Consider the following 13,518-nt stretch of genomic DNA (forward strand, 5'->3'; position numbering starts at 1 on the left):
AACATAGAAAATAAAATAACATGTACATATATTAACTACACATATACCTATAAATATATAACTTGATAAATGGAAAAATCAGGAAATTTACTAAAGAAAAAAGTGAGCTATTACTTAAAACCACTGAAAATGTTCAACATTACTAGCAATTTAGGAAGTTCAATTCAGACCTATTAATTTTTTTTATAATGAGGCAATCCATATAACTTTCATTAAATTTTTAAAGCTGTCCTTGGACCCCCCAAATTAAGAATTACCATTCTAGATATATTTCTATTCATGTTCTAAGATTGCCATTAACTTTTTGTTGTTGTTGTTTTGTAACATTATTTGACAACCAGCAGTTAGTTCTCATCCACATTGACTGTAGATTTTTTAAAGTAGTGACAGGTACACAGGTAACCAATGTATAGAGCTTGTATGATGAATCTTCACCCTCATTACATTTTCTGGACAAACACACATGGATATAGTATGCAACATTCCTTATTTCTTTGGCCCACATAGTGTGGTGAGCCTGGTGTCAATGCACACATCTAGAGTTCCCATCTCTTCCATGGAAAATTTCTGGATCTCTCTGAGTGCCGGCAGGGCACTCTTCTTTTTTTTTTTTTTTGGTGTGCTGGGTGGCATGCGGGATCAAACCCGTGCCCCCTGCAGTAGAAGCAGAGTGTTAACCACTCCAGGGAATTCCCAGGGCACTCTTTTTGAAGCTCACTCCACAGATGCGCTTGTGAATGGCAATGACATATTTTATTCTCTGGACACCACCTCACTGATGGCAGAATGGTCCTTCTTCTTCTTGCCACCCTTCTTTGCAGGAGCCATTCCGCCACGTCCAGGTTAGAAAGGAAGAATGCAAGGTATTGCTGCATTTGCTTTTTAAATAACATTATAATATGTTCTTAACACTCAAAATCACCCCTACCACATTTCAGGCACTCTTCTAGATGCTAGAGGATACAGCAGTGAACAAAACAGATAAAAATCAATGTCTCCCTGAAGCTTATATAGGATTCTAGTCTGGGGGTAGGGAGAAGAGAAAAATTAAATAAGTAAAACATATAACATGTTATATGATGACTAAGTGCTATGGAAATAATGCAGGAAAGAGACTAGTAGGGAAGGGTTACAAGTTTTAATAGTGTGGTTAAGGCCTCACTGAAAAGGTGGCATTTACGTAAGACTTAAAAGAGTTGAGGGAATAAGTCATATCTGGGAGAAGAATATTACAGGAAAAGGCTCTCAGATGGGAGCTTTCCCAGAGTGTTTGAGGGATAGAGGGATAGCAAGAAGATATTAGGACTAAAGAGAAGTGATAGAGAGGAACAATAATAGAAAATATATCAGAAGGGTAATGGGGGAGGAGGAAGAAGATCACTTAATATCCACCATGGGCCCTAAGTATCTCCACACAGCTATACTGAGTATGTCAAAACACAAGGCCTTAACTGTACTGATTGTGAGCCACTTCTGTAGCTACTCACACAGGCAATTAAGTAAGCCAAAGCAAGGCAACCACAACATGACCACTATACCACTGCTCACTCCCAGGGGCTGGGTGAGAAGCTGGACGTTAGGGGCAGTAGGAGATCACAGCTCAGTTTTGGACAGGTCAAATTTGAAATCCTATTAGATATCCAACTGGAGATATTGTGTAGATAACCAAATATGAGTCCAGATTTCAGAGAAAAGGCCAAAGCTAGAGGTATAAATTTGGAAGTCAACAGTGTACGAGACTAAATGAGCCAAGGAAATAAAAGTTTTTTTGTTGTTTTGGCCACACTGCACAGCTTGCAGGATCTTGGTTCCCCAATCAGGGATTGAACCTGGGCCACGATAGTAAAAGCCCTGAAAGCCCAGAATCCTAACTACTGGGCCACCAGGGAACTCCCACAAAGATTTCTTTTTAAAAGGTAATGACCAAGGTGTGAGCCTGGAACATTCTACCATTGAGAGGAAGGGAGATTAGGAGACCATGACATAGGAGAATTAGGAGAATGTGATGTCCTGGAAGCAAATGGAAAAATGGTTTCAAGAACAAGGAGGTAATCAACTCTGGCAAAGTTGCTGACAGATTATGTGAAATGAGGAATGACCAATAGATTTAGCAATGTGGAGACAGACGGTCACAAGGTATAATTCTAGAGGACTAGTGGGTTCAATATCGTAACTGAATTCAAGAAAAAAATGGAAGGAGGTTAATTGTAGGTATGGAGACAAGAGTTTCACTCTAAATTAATATTTATTTATTGAACGAATGATGAATGAATGCATCCCTAATCCTATCAAGTGTGCAATGAATTCACATACTTTGCCCATGGAAATATAAAACAGTACAATCTCTTTGGAAAGAAACCTAATACACATCCCAACTAGTTTTTAAAATGCATAAGATACACGGATAGATAGATAGATATTATACCTCTAGAAAGGAATTCACCAAGATGTTTAAGGACTGGTTATCACAGATTGTAAGATTATAGCTAACTTTAATTATCTTCTATATAATATTTCTATATTCTTTAAATGTTCTACAATGAACATGTATAACTTTTATAATCAATAGCTTTTAAATGTTCATAGCCTATATCAGAAGGTATATCTAAGTATTGCTTCTAAGGAAATAACCTGAAATTTAGAAAAAGTTTCATGCACCAAAATTTTTATCATGGTTTATTTAAACAGTAATAGCAACATCCAAGTTTCCAACAACAGGGGTTACAAAAAGTTTAAGGTATGTTCTCTCAATGACATATCAAGCAGTCATTTAGAAGGATGTTGGTTAACTAGGGAAATGCTTATATTAAAATTAACTAAATAGGGACTTCCCTGGTGGCCCAGCGGTTAAGACTCTGTGCTCCCAATGCAGGGGGCCTGGGTTCAATCCCCAGTCAGGGAACTAGATCCCACATGCCGCAACTAAAGATCCTGCATGCAGCAGTGAAGATCCTGCATGCTGCAACTAAGACCTGGCTCAGCCAAATTAATAAATATTTTTTTAAAAAAATTTTTAATAAAATTAACTGAATAGGGACTTCCCTGGTGGCGCAGTGGTTAAGAATCCGCCTGCCAATGCAGGGGACACAGGTTCGATCCCTGGTCCAGGAAGATCCCACATGCCGTGGAGCAACTAAGCCCGTGCGCCACAACTACTGAGCCTGCGCTCTAGAGCCCATGAGCCACAACTACTGAAGCCCACGTGCGTAGAGCCTGTGCTCCGCAACAAGAGAAGCCACCGCAATGAGAAGCCGGCACACCGCAACAGAGCAGCCCCCGCTCGCTGCAACTTGAGAAAGCCCAAGTGCAGCAACAAAGACCCAATGCAGCCAAAAATAAATAAATAAAATAATTTATTAAAAAAAAAAGTTCTGGAAACAGACTGTAGTGATGCACAACAAAGTAAATGTACTTAATGCCACTGAGCTATACAATTAAAAATGGTTAAATTGGTAAATTTTATGTTATGTATATTTACCACAATAAAAAGTGATGGTAAAAAAAAAATAAAATTCAATTAAAAAAGTGATGGTAACATTTTCAAGGAAGCATCCCAGGTAAAATTTGAGTAGAATTGCTAAGATACAACTTTATTCCCTCTTTTGAAAAGAATCTGGTATAACGATCAGCTGATGCGAAATAACCTTTGTAAAGGATGGATAAATCACAGTGCTACCAGTTCACTCCTTCTTATCTCAAAGAATGATCCTTTCTGTATCTGAAATTCTGTTTTAATACAATGTTTGTAAGATGAATGAATCCTTTCCATCCATCCTTGGGCCAATTAATTGCCCCGATTTTCAAAATAATCCACATTGTGGTCCCAAAGAATCCCTTAATCTTTTAGCTCCCATCGTTGCCTGCCAAATATCTTGCCCTTCTATCACAATGGTTTACTACTACACCTGAACATAATTTATACTGATCTTCCTCTGTAAACTCTGCTTCTCCCTTTGGAATTCCTATCTCCCCATTTTTAGTAGCAAGATAGCTGAGATCTAGAACTTCAAAGCCAGATTATCTGGGTTCAAATTCCGCCTGCACCACTTGTTAGCCATGTGACTTTGAACAAAGCACTGGGAAAGCAAAACTGACACTGCCTTGCCACCATTATGAATAAATGTCACATCCCATAGATAGGGAGAAAGAAAATACTTTGTATCTTGAGATAAATTTAAAAATAAGGGCTTCCCTGGAGGCACAGTGGTTAAGAATCCGCCTGCCAATGCATGGGACACGGGTTCGAGGCTTGGTCCGGGAAGATCCCACATGCCACGGAGCAACTGAGCCCGTGCGCCACAATTACTGAGCCCGCATGCCACAACTACTGAAGCCCACGTGCCCAGAGCCCGTGCTCCACAACAAGACAAGCCACCGCAATGAGAAGTCCGCGCACCTCAAGGAAGAGTAGCCCCCACTCGCCACAACTAGAGAAAGCCTGCACACAGCAATGAATACCCAACATAGCCAAACATAAATAAATAAATAAATAAATAAAAAAATTTTTAAAAATGAGTCACTCTCTGTAATTCTGATCCCCAAAATAAATGAAATCTTGAGCACTTTCTGTAAGCTTGGACTCCCTAACTAAACTTTTTCCCTAACTTTTAAAATACTGGTATCCAAAAAAATGTTATGCAACAAAATAACAACCCAATCAAAAAATGGACAGAAGGTAATAGACATTTCTCCAAAGAAGACATACAAATGGCCAGTAAGCACATGAAAAGCTGCTCAACATCATTAATTATTAGAGAAATGCAAATCACAACTACAATGAGGTACCACCTCACACCGGGTCAGAGTGGCCATCATTAAAAAGTCTACAAATAACAAATGCTGGAAAGGGTGTGGAGAAAAGGGAACCCTCCTACACTGTGGGTGGGAGTGTAAGTTGGTACAGCCACTATGGAAAACAGTATGGAGGTTCCTCAGAAAACTAAAAATAGAATTACCATATGATCCAGCAATCCCACTCCTGGGAATACACCCAGACAAAACTATAATTCAAAAAGATAGGGACTTCCCTGGTAGCACAGTGGTTAAGAATCAGCCTGCCAACGCAGGGGACGTGGGTTCAATCCCTGGTCTGGGAAGATCCCACATGCCAAGGAGCAACTAAGCCTGTGTACCACAACTACTGAGCCTGCGCTCTAGAGCCTGTGAGCCACAACTACTGAAGCCCGTGCACCTAGAGTCCGTGCTCTGCAACAAGAGAAGCCACCACAATGAGAAGTCCATGCACCGCAATGAAGAGTAGCTCGCGCTGGCTGCAACTAGAGAAAGCCTGCGTACAGCAACAAAGACCCAACACAGCCAAAATTAAAATAAATAAATAAATAAATTTATTTTTAAAAAAGATACATGTAGCCTGATGTTCATAGCAGTACTGTTCACAATAGCCAAGACATGGAAACAACCTAAATGTCCACTGAATGCATAAAGAAGACGTGGTAAATATATATACATTGGAATACTACTCAGCCATAAAAAAGAACAAAATAATGCCATTTGCAGCAACATGGATGCAACTAGAGATTATTATAGTAAGTGAAGTAAGTCAGAAAGAGAAAGACAAATACTATATGATATCACTTATATGTGGAATCTAAAATATGGCACAAATGAACCTATCTACAAAACAGAAACAGACTCATAGACACAGAGAACAGACTTGTGGTTGCCGAGGTTGGGGGGAGGGGTGGACTGGGAGTTTGGGGTTGGTAGATGCAAACTACTACATTTAGAATAAACAACAAGGTCCTAATGTATAACACAGGGAACTATATTCAATATCCTGTGATAAACCATAATGGAAAATAATATAAAAAAGTATGTCTCTATGTGTATAACTGAGTCACTTTGCTGTACAGCAGGCATTGGCACAGTGTTGTAAATCAACTATGCTTCAATAAAAAAAATTTTTTTTAAAAGGCACCAAAAAGTGTTATGAGCTTTGTGGATATAACAATCATGTTAAAAAACTGCTTTCCACCATGACAAACTAATGTAAACTCAATAACTTTGGTGATCAAGTGTTTTGTCCCAATAAATGCCTGTATTTTTTGATTCAGTGAGCCAGTCAAAATCTGACTCCCACTATTTTGCAAGTAGATCTCTATTCTTTTCTAAAAGCTTTAGTTCCTGAGATTTCCTTTCCTATTACTTTAATTCCAAAATGTTTCTTATTTTTCTTTTTAATACTTATTTCTTTTGTAATACATCTCCTTTAAATGACAACTCAAAATTCTAAAGCCTCCTTTTGACCTCCACCTCCAAAATCTCAGTGCCCCTCCCCAGAGGTAACTAATATTTAAATTGGGTGTGTATCCTTCCAGACTTTTCTTTTTTAATGATTTTCATACATATATATGGAATCATTGAAAACATACACTCTAATCTCCAGTTTCTTCATTTCTGTAACTGGAATGGAAACTACACCTGTCTCATAGGGTTGCTGGAAAGACTAAATGGAAAAAAAAAAAAATCACATAAAGTGCTATGTGCACTGTGCTTAGCACAAAGAAAAATCCCATTCATCTTTCAAGGTCCAGCTCAGATCACAGCTTCTCCATCAAGTTTACCCAGACTATTCAACTGCTGGTAATTTCATTTTTTCTCCAGTGAAGTTTCCTCAATACTCACTGGACATATCATACAGTGCCTTGGGTCATGGCCCATCCTATAGCTAGTAAACACCTGGGGGGCAGAAATTCAGTCTCAGTATCCTTCAGAACAACTGACACAGGGTTCTATACAAAGTAGGTACTCAATAAATTAAAATACTGAAAATTTCTACGAAGCAGAAGCCCATGTAAAGTTTCTTCCTGACACACCTAGTAAAATTCAAGTGTTTTCAGACTTTTAACTGTGTAAAAGGAGCTGCCTTAGGTTATCAAGTATATAATGAAAGCCAATTTCTATTAAGTAGAGACCCAAAATCCCACTGATAAAGCATTCTATGTTTGTCTATTTTTTTTCTCCATTTAGAGTTTAAGTGCTTGGGAGGCAGGCAAATCTAGTAACTTTATTAATAAAATATATGTAATAATGCTATTATATAAACTCAACTAGGTTTATATAATGAATATATTCCTTAAAAGTCACATCTAAGTTATTTCACTTTAAATGCACTGGAGAGAGCCAAAAAGGAAAAACTTAACAGATATACAAATATAACTACACAATATTGAACAAGAACAAGGACAGCACTGGAAGTATGTAGAATTAAGTAATATAATGTTCATATTTCCTAAATCAACCCTTTGTGATGAAGACTTTTCTTTCTTTTTCTTTTTCTTTTTTTTTTTTTTTTGCGGTACAGGGGCCTCTCACTGTTGTGGCCTCTCCCGTTGCAGAGCACAGGCTCCGGACGCGCAGGCTCAGCGGCCATGGCTCACGGGCCCAGCCGCTCCGCGGCATGTGGAATCCTCCCGGACCAGGGCACAAACCCGTGTCCCCTGCATCGGCAGACGGACTCTCAACCACTGCGCCACCAGGGAAGCCCGAGACTTTTCTTTTTTTGGCCACGCCACACAGTTTGCAGGATCTCAGTTCCCTAACCAGGGATTCACTGGCAGGCCACGGCAGTGAAAGCGTGGAATCCTAACCACTAGGCCACCAGGGAACTCCCTGATGAAGACTTCTCAAAAAAAAAGTGAATGTGAAAAATTTCATAAAGGTTAAATTGCATTTAATTATACATTTGACAAATCACTTTTACTGTAAAGAACAACAGTCCTGAAATAAGACACCTAGCACATTTGCTGCTCCCTGGTTACAATACTTATACGTGGTGACCCTATAGGAGTAGGCTCTCCATGACCCCCAGGAGCAGATGGTCAAGTCCATGCTGCTCCTGGCCCCAAAGCTAAATGAGGCCAACCTCACCGTGGAGCTGATGAAGCTCTTCACGCAGCTGCAGGCCAAGGACGAACAGGGCCCCATTCGGTGCAATACCACCATTTGCCTGGGCAAAATCAGCTTCTACTTCAGTACCAGCACCAGAAACAGGGTCCTCACCTCCGCCTTTAGCTGGGCCACTAAGGACCATTTTGCACCATCCCAGGTCACGGGTGTTTTGGGCTTCACTGCCACCCACAACCTCTACTCGATGAACGATTAAGCCCACAAGATCCTGCCTGACCTCTTACAGCCTCACTGTTGATTCTGAGACATCTGTGCAGGATGAGGCCTTCAAGGCCATTCGAAGCTGCCTGTCCAAACTGGAGTCTGTGTCAGAGGGCCCTACACAGCTGGCCAAAGTGGACTTCTCATGCAGCCAGCTGCACAGGCTGGGCCGTGACACGGGTCTCCTTCCTCACCTCTATGCTGATCCATGCACACCCCACAGCTGCTCCAGCCGAGACCAACGTCCCCCAGAGATCCATGCCCGAGGGACTTCCTTCCCCAGCCCTCACCCCTGTCCCTGCCATACCCATGACCTAAGGCCACTGGGAGACACAAGAGGGCAAGGACACAGAAGAGGACAGCAGTGCTGCCAACAGATGGGAGGACGAAGACTGGGGCAGCTTGGAGCAGGAGGCCAAATCTGTGTCGGCCCACCAGGACTTCTGGGGGCCAGGACAGCTGGGCTGGGCAGAGCGGCAACCCCGGCCACAAAGCCCTGGAGTCAGACTGGAGCAGCTGGGAAGCTGAGGGGCTCGTGGGAGCAGGGATGGCAGGAGCCAAATCTCCCAGAGCTGCCCCCTGCGGACACACAGCTGGCCAGCGAGTATAACTGGGATGGACCGGAGCTTAATGACAAAGGCGACCCCTTCGCTGGCCTATCAGCACATCAGAGGAGGCTGGTGCCCAGCCTAGACTGAGAGCCAACAGGTGAAGACCGAGCTAAGCTGGAAGAAGTGAGAGGAGCATCAGCGGGAGATGGAGGCCAACTGCGCTGAGAAAAAGGTGGCCAAGGACCCCATGAAGCTGAGAACTTGGAAGGTGGACTGAACTGCCAGTGTGGGCGTTTCCCAGCCACAGAGAGCAGGCCCCGCAGATGTATGTATTATACAAGCCAAGTGAGCCCGGCCCACCTGGCAAGAACATCTCACGTGTACATAATGAGAGCCACAATAAATTCTATTTCAAGGAACGAAGGGAGGGAGGGACGGAGGAAGGAGTATATGACAAGGTTCCCAACCTCAAGGAACTTTCTAATAGAGATATGAACTGAACACATGGAAAAAACTAAAAAACCACAGATAACATAGATGAAGTATTAAATCAAGTGTAGCAGACTGATGCTATAGGAGTTCGGAGACAAGGAAAACAGCAAAGCCTGACTGGAGTCAACAGAAAGTCCTGCAGAGTACAGTTCCTCACCCTGGGTTGACTATTAATGAAAGTAAGACTCCTCTGAGCAATCATCAACAAAAATCACCTTACTAGGCTATTTTGATAAGTGAAATAGGTATGGTCCTTGTCTCAAAGTGTTTATAATCAAAGAGGATACAGAATAAATACCAATTAAAACATTATAGGGCTCCTCAGCTGGCCGCTGAGCCTGCGCGTCCGGAGCCTGTGCTCCGCAACGGGAGAGGCCACAACAGTGAGAGGCCTGCGTACCGCAAAAACAAAACAAACAAACAAAAAAGTATAGCTCATCACCAGGGAGGCTCAAGAGTGCTGCTAATAATTTTTTCTTGATTTAGGCACTACATCAAGGGTATACTCATTTTGTAAAAATTCAACAAGTTGAACATTTATGATATCTGCACTTTTCTATATGTATGTTACACTGTAGTTCATTTAAAAAAAAAAAAGGATTATAGCTCCAGTCCTAACCATTTTCGTAGGGTGCAGTTATACATCTCCCACTGCCTACTGGACAACACCATCTGGATGTCGTGCCCCCACCTCAGACTCCATCTTGCCTTCAAAAACCAAAATCCCTCCAGATTTTTCTGTTTTGATCAATGGTAGATATTCAAGCTGAAAACCCTGGATTTACAGGACTCCTCCAACCCAGGTGATTTATTAAGTCCTATTTCAAATCTAGTAAGGGCCAGGTACGTTTCCAGGTACAAGAATATAGCAGTGAAAATGACAAAGTCCCTTCTCTCATGAGATTGACATTCTAAGGGGCAGTGACAAATACATTTTTAAAGTCAGATAATGATTACATACGCTGATGATAGCAACAAAGAATGAAGCAATAAGAGACGGTGCTTTAAAACTGGTGGTCAGGGGCTTCCCTGGTGGCTCAGTGGTTGAGAGTCCACCTGCCGATGCAGGGGACACAGGTTTGTGCCCCGGTCTGGGAAGATACCACGTGCCACGGAGCGGCTGGGCCCGTGAGCCATGGCCGCTGAGTCTGCGCGTCCGGAGCCTGTGCTCCGCAGCAGGAGAGGCCACAGCAGTGAGAGGCCCACGTACTACAAAAAAAAAAACAAAACAAAAAACTGGTGGTCAGGAAAGACCTGAGAGGTGATTTTAACTGAGAAATGAATGAACCAGACTTGGAGAAAAACATTCCAGGGAAAGAGAAGGTAAGTGCAAAGACATTAGAGTCAAGACAAACAGTCCATTCAAAGCAAAGAACTGCCAGTGTTGCTACAGCAGAGAATGAGAGGAAAGGTGGCAGGGGATAAGGCTGCAGAGGTAGGCAAAGGTCAGATCATGCAGCATGTTGTAGGCCACTGTAAGGAGTTTGGATTTTAAAAGTTATACTTTAAGTGTCTCATCTCTGTGCTTTATTTCCACTATCACTTCTCAACTTCAGCCTTTATCGTCTCATGTAAGGCCTACGTCATTTTAATAATCTCCTAAACATTGTCCCTAATTTTAGTCTCTTCCCACTCCAAAGCATTCTCATCACCATACCAAAATTAAGTATTTTTTAAAGTGGTGTTATACATTATCAATCTTCTGCTCAAAAACCTTCAAAGGGCAACAAGATAAAAACATCAGCTCCTTGACGTGAAGCTCAAAGCTCCCAGTAATAGGGGCGTAACTCTCTCCCTCTCTAACCTATCATACTCCTAAACAAAACCTCATTCTAGCTAAACTGCTCCCTGAACATATGTGCATGTCCCACCATGTGATCTCAGCTCACAATATTTATCCTTCCACCTCCCCAAACAACCTTCATACCCTTGACTCTTCTCTTTGACTCTTCTATTTGTACCATTTCTTCTGCAAATAAAGTTCTACCTCAGTAGGAGGCAGGAAAGGAGAATACTCCCACTGAGGAAACAACATGAGCACAAAAGCCTGAATATGTATGTGATATTCACACACACAAAAATAGTGTCCTATGACTTAGCACAGAATGCATGAGATATAACAGGAAATAAAGCCATTCAAGGGGATGGTTAAGAGCTATGTGACCCTATGCAAATTATTTAACCTCTCTGGGCTTCAGTTTCTTCACCTGTTGAATGAAAGTAATAACAGTGGCCATGCCACAGTACTGTGGCAATTTAGTCATTCACTCAGCAAATGTTTCCTGAGCACTTATTCTGCGCACCAGCAACTGTCCTAAGTGATGCGGAGACAACAGTGAACAAGATAGACAAAATCTCTGCCCTGTGGTAAGGGAAATATCAAACAAGCAAAATAAATAAATATATGATTTGACATGTTATCTAGTGATAGGTGCTACAGGAAAAACATAAATAAATAAAGCAGAGAAGGACGACAGGGCAAAAAGCAAAATTCAAGTCAAGACATGAAAGAATTGAGGGAACAGCCATGCAGTGTTCCAGACAGAGGAAATCAGAAATGAAAAGGCATGATTAAGGAAAAGCAAGGAAGCTAAGGAGCTGGAGCAGAGAGTGGGGGTAAGTGGTAAAAGATGAGGTCAGAGAACTAAGAGGGAATCAGATCATATAGAACCTTATAGGCCACTGTAAAGATTTTAGCTTTTATTTTGCCAGAAATAGGAATCCATTGGAGGGTTCTAGCATGACATGACCTGACTTTAACCGCATCTCTGATTTAACAGCATCTCTCTGGCTGCTATATTAAGAATATACTATTAGAGAACAAAGTCTAGATGAAGAGACCACTTAGGAGATTAAATTAGATAATAGTGCTTAACACAATGTCTGGCATATAAATATCCCTTAAAGGAGGCTATTTTTCCCAGAGTAAGAATGATTTCCTATCTTGCTGGACCAAACACTAGTAAAATAACCAGCTGAATTAAGGCTGAACTTTGGGGGCAAGGCAAGTGTATCTCATGTAATTTTAGGCTCATCAAAAATAAAAATGTTGGGCTTCCCTGGTGGCGCAGTGGTTGAGAGTCCGTCTGCCGATGCAGGGGACATGGGTTCGTGCCCTGGTCCGGGAAGATCCCACATGCCGCGGAGCGGCAGGGCCCGTGAGCCATGGCCGCTGAGCCTGCGCCTCCAGAGCCTGTGCCCCGCAACGGGAGAGGCCACAACAGTGAGAGGCCCGCGTACCGAAAAATAAATAAATAAATAAATAAAAATGTTTAAACAAATAGTAATTAATTTTTATAATGATTCCCTATTTTCCATAAAGATGACACAAGAATGTCTGTTCCTATCCACATCTTTACTAGCATGCCACTCAGAAGGCAGAGTATACTCAAGAAACAGAATTAAGGAGAACTTGAGAAAATAAAGTATGCTTCTGCATGAAAATATTTCAATCTGGAAAAATCTGCTTTTTTCAAATCTTCTATTTCAAAATGGCACTGTGGTTACCTCTATTGATCTAATTATCTTAAATTCTTACTGGCAATATAAAATGCTGGTTGCAAGAACTAGAACTATTTAAAATAAAAAGGCAGTTACAACGCTTTAAAAAGAACTGGAAAGTAACCTGCAGTGCTGAAAAGCTTTCATTTCGAAAATATAAATACAGTTAACAGCTTGGAAAACAGTCTGATTGACACTAACATGCATAATCCTGGGAGGAGGAGGAGAAACGTACATATGTACTCTGACCTCTCTTTCCAAATTTAGTGAGTGCAACTTGTGACAAAATTCTTATGATTTTCCAACCTCTATATTAGGCTCAGGGCTGTGGACTATCCCATTCCCACTCCTTAATCCTAAAGCCCTAGAGTATCACTTCAAGCTATCCCACACTTTGTCTATGAAATCAAGAATCCACAGTTCCAGGAAAAGTTCCAGGAGGTAGTTATGGGCTGTCAAAACACTGCAAAAGGCATTTCAGTTTGTAAAATATTGATGATGTTGATGATAATAACAAATATTTACTAAGTGCTTACTATATGCCAAGCACTGTTTTCAGCACTTTACATTCTTATCAATTCTCACAGCAAGCCTAAAGTAGACATTATTATCTCCACTGTACTGAGGAGGAAAAGTGATGAGAAAGTGGTGGGAACAAGACGCCTTCACAGAGAGAGGGGGGAAAAAATGACTGGTTTAAAAAAAGGAACACGAGGACTTCCCTGGTGGCGCAGTGGTTGAGAGTCCGCCTGCCGAAGCAGGGGACGCGGGTTCGTGCCCTGGCCTGGGAAGATCCCACATGCCGCGGAGCGGCTCGGCCCATGAGCCATGGCTGCTGAGCCTG

General features: G+C 41.7%; 1 protein-coding gene and 1 pseudogene across 2 annotated transcripts in view; one reads left to right on the forward strand and one right to left on the reverse strand.

Annotated features, from left to right (window-relative positions):
- The window catches only part of MGA (MAX dimerization protein MGA), a 156,414-nt gene that overhangs the window by 123,586 nt on the left and 19,310 nt on the right, over positions 1 to 13,518 (reverse strand). The gene's annotated exons all lie outside the window — the stretch shown is intronic.
- Positions 1,526 to 8,958, forward strand: LOC114903864 (annotated as a pseudogene).

The sequence above is a fragment of the Monodon monoceros genome, unplaced genomic scaffold (assembly GCF_005190385.1).
Source record: "Monodon monoceros isolate NGI ecotype Baffin Bay Population unplaced genomic scaffold, NGI_Narwhal_1 Super_Scaffold_21, whole genome shotgun sequence".
NCBI classification, from domain to species: Eukaryota; Metazoa; Chordata; class Mammalia; order Artiodactyla; family Monodontidae; genus Monodon; species Monodon monoceros.